The sequence below is a fragment of the Tenrec ecaudatus genome, unplaced genomic scaffold, assembly GCF_050624435.1.
Source record: "Tenrec ecaudatus isolate mTenEca1 unplaced genomic scaffold, mTenEca1.hap1 Scaffold_154, whole genome shotgun sequence".
Taxonomy (NCBI): Eukaryota; Metazoa; Chordata; class Mammalia; order Afrosoricida; family Tenrecidae; genus Tenrec; species Tenrec ecaudatus.
In genome coordinates, this window is record NW_027458031.1 from 137584 (window position 1) to 142099 (window position 4516).

A 4516-nucleotide genomic window follows, 5' to 3' on the forward strand; every position below is an offset into this window, starting at 1 on the left:
CGCTTGAGCTTGGGACTGTTGGATCCTGTCAACTGCCTTGCTGTTTGCTGCCTGTGCCAAGATAATCTGAATTGCTCTACAGAGGACTACCCTGTGGCCCTCAAGACCTGAAGGACTGCCAGTAGGGAAGTGAGTTGCACTGAGCCATTTGCGCTGCTTTATAGATTAACTGTTTATTTCTTATGTTATATAAATAGAGAGAAATTGATAGATATTGATGTATAATCATATGTTCTGGTTTGTTTGTTTTTTCATCTAGAGAACCCTTTCTAACATAATCACAACATAATGGAATCAAGGCCGGGCTTTCCTGAATCTCGTCACACATCTGAGCACAAAGGGAAACACTTATCTGTCATCCCTAAAGCTCCTTTCCCCTAGGATATTGCAGAATATTTGGAAAGGAGTAAAGGGTACTTCGAAGTTTTCATACAGAATTAGAGATTGAATTAAAACAAACAAAAAACCCTAACAACAAGGTTGTTTATGGTGTTAAAAGAAACCACAGAAATACAGTAATTTTTCCTCCCCAAAGGAAAAATTACTGTATATACTCGAATATAAGCTGACCCGAGTATAAGCCGAGGTACCTAAATATTACCTGGGAAACCAGAAAAACTGATTGACTCGAGTATAAGCCTAGGCTGGAAAATGCAGAAGCTATTGGTGAATTTCAATAATCAAAACAAGTGAAAATAAAATTACTAAAAATTGAGACATCAGTGGGGGTAATGTATTCAAATATTTATTTTAAATAAAAAACAAATAAAAGGACAACAAGTCATTTAACATTAGTAAACCAACACAGTAAGTGGAAAATAGGTTCAACAAAAACAATAAGGTATGAACAATGATACCTTAAGGGTACTATTCCCTGAGTTCAATCAGCAACCTAGCTAAAATGTAAAGAGTAAAATCCTTCAAAACTGGATTCCTCATCATCATCCGTATCCTAATGCAGAGCTTCAGCTGGTGTGAGGTCATCATAGATGCTTTCCTCACTGAGATCGCCGTCATCACCATCACTGCTGTCATTTTCACACAAAACACAGTCTTCACTGCCATTAGCATTACTAATACTACATTTCTGGAAGGCACATCACAACATATCTTCTGGAATGTCTTCCCATGCATCTAGAAACCACTTTGCTTTTAACTCTGTCAGGCTTCATGAGATTTCATCCTTTTGTTAGTCAGGTTTGGCCAGATCACATCCATTCATGCCACATCCTTCACACATGGTTTTTAAAAGGTTTATTCAAAGATACATCCAAAGGCTGCAGTACAGATGTAAGCCCACCTGGAATAACGGCTAAAGTAACTTTAATAGATTTTGCCTTTTTTTTTTAATGTCATCCGACAGTTGGGCTCTGAACATATCCCAAACAAGTAGTGATGGCTTTTTCTTTAAGGCTGCTCCTGGTCATCGGTTCCAAATTTCTTACAGCCATTTTTTTTTGTTCCGTCTTCATCCATCCAGCCTTTAACATGTGCATGCACAGTAATTCTTGGTGGGAAATTGATCTTCTTAGGCAAAGTCTTCCTTTTAAAAATAATGACAGGGTGGAGCTTAGTTCCATTAGCCAAACATGATAGAACAACTGTAAAGTGTTTGTTTGTTTTTTTCATTTCCTGTGGTTTTGAGAAAAATGTCTTTTTTTCTCCTAAACTTGCCACAGTTCTGTTGCTTGGAAGATAAAAAGTTATGGCAGTTTCATCCACATTCCCAATATCTGCCAGGTCAAAGTTATAAATCCTTCTTTGTTTTATAATAAATGACTGGAATGACATAATTTTTTCTTCAAGGTCTTGTGACAATTTCTGGGAAATCTTTGTTCTTTGTCTCAAACATAGTAGGCCAAACCTATTCATGAAGTGGGTACACCATCCTTCTGATGCAACACATTTTTCAATGTCTGGTGCTTTATATTTGTCATCCTTAGCCATCTGTAGAACACGTATGTGGATTCCCATGCGTGTTACACAGTAACTATTTTGATGATACTCCATAATCCATTTATGCAATTCACTCTCTAGAGCCCCACAAAAAGAAATTAAACCACAATGAGCTTTTTTTAGCTTTGGAATCTGTTTCAAGTCAGCCTTCATTTTCCTCTATTCCCTTACTTGCTTTTCATCAACATAGAATTCACTACTTGCAATACTGTTATTGCTCTCTTCTGCTCTTCACACAACCTTCATTTTGAAACCAGGCTCATATGACTGGCGTTTTTGTTTTGGTTGAAGAGTATCCATATCTAATAGGATAAAAAAATAAGACTTTGAAAAAGATTTTTCATGGTATTGCCCCCCACCCCCTACATGATGCGTTAGATGGTAGGAGGGGCAGGAGGGAGTCTGTGTAGATGGGGCATGCAGGATGTAAATTAGCATAGACACCAGAGGGGAGAGACAAAGCACAGCCACAGAAACATCCTTACCAGTTCAGCTGCCAGCGAAAGTGAATCAGTATGGGTGCTTCTGCCAATTGGAGCTGTCCATATCTTAGGACGGCTGTGATTGGTTAAATGTGAGTAAACAAACATTCAAAGACCTGCAGTGTCAACGCGACTTTGAATGAACAGTGGACAAACGGCAATCACCCACAAGATAACGGGCGCTCATCCCATTACCAGGGGGTGAAGGGTGCAGCGAAATGTTACATCTCACTGGGGTACCACTGACCCATGTATATGCCGAACTCCAGGTTTTCAGCACATTTTTGTGCTGAAAATCTCAGCTTATAGACGAGTATATATGGTAGTACCCACGTGTATGTTGGGCTCAATGTGTTCTGAGAGCCCCCTGCTGACAGCATCCCATCACACATACAGGAGAGGTATTCAATGAGCTTACACTGTCTTCCACCTTTTGGGGACCACAGAGAAACATTTTCTCTGATCCAAAGCATTCGTGCTCATTGTCAGAGGTGTTCCCTGGAGTTCTCTCAGCTGGTTTCCTGCCATGGGCAGTAGAGCTACCAAAGTGCTCAGCACAGCAGTTTTCGCTGACCAGCCACTGCAGTCCTTACCCAGGCTCCTGTCCTCACTTCTTTCTTCACTTGCTCCAGGAGGGGGTGGGTCTCTAACACCCCTGCAGGACAGCTTTCTTCTTGAGGTTAGTTTTAGGCCCGGTCTCACACTGATTCTCCCACACAGTGAAAGCTTTGTGGAGGCCTGAAGGTTGCAAGCACTCTGAATTGGTTGAGTTGGCTGTAGTGGAAGGAAGTATGATCTATAGATATTGATATTTATATTAGATTTGATATGCCACAACAAAGTATTCATTAAAAAAGATATCTGACTGAAAGACATTGAACAGAGTTTAGGCTTTATTCTTTCCAAAGGTGGAGCGAAAGTTTTTGAAGCAGACTTTTATTCAAAGTAATTGAAGTATTAGATTTATAGCTATTTATTCCATGTTAAGGAGGAAATTATCAAGCCAGAATTCTTTTGTCTGGGTTTGTGTTATACGTATGATAGGGAACTTTGCAAATATTGGTAATTGTTTAACACAATGATAATCTAATGTTACTGAATTATGCATGAGAAGAATTTTACAAATGGCCTTTTGTTACATATGTGTATCATGAAAAAATAAGTGACAGATAGTCACACATAATTATAAACTGATGGAAATTCATCCCAGTATAACAACATTCAAAAAACAAACAAACATTTAAATAATGAACAGTAAAAGAGATTTTGATATAAGCCAGGAACTTGAATTTACAAAAAACTTCTAGCAATGGAATAAATAATCTTTATTTAATTTTCCTCCTAACCATTTTATTGGGTACTAATAGAGATATCATATCATTCCACAGTTCACTCACATCAAGCAGTATTGTACAATTGCTACCACAATCCGTTTCAAAACATCATCTTCCTTCTTGAATTCCTTGACTTCAGTTCCCGTTTATGTCCTCCCATGCCACCACCCACCGAAACCCTTAATCTACTTGCTTTCTCTATATGTTTATCAATCCCAAGTTTTATCTACTGTAAAACAGAAAAACATAAAACAAAAATTCAAGAGTGTTACCTGCAACAACAAAATATACCTGAGATAAACTCCAATAGGAATTGGAAATTGGGGAAGTTGACAATCTGTTGCCTCCTTCTCTGGAGTCCATGACAGAACCAGACATGATTAGCATCAAATTGTCAGTCTGGCTACTGGGGTATGATGACCTTGCTGAATGACTGCCTTTCCAGGGCTTCTGTATTCAAAAACACTCCTTAGTGTCTGGTGTCCTACAGCCTACCCCCTCTACCTTCGGCTGAACCCATGCTAACAGTCCCCAAACTGATTGTTATGAACATTACATGGAACACACAAAACAGCAGCAACAACAAAACAAACTCACTATTTCCTGCAGATTTGAGCTCATAGCATAAACCCATTTCTTTATCTTTGCTGTTGTGGAGGGAACACAGTTCTTCAACTGCAGCACAAAAGAGGGATACTTGCAAACCCCCATCCCTGCACTGGCCCCAGGGTGAAACCACTGACT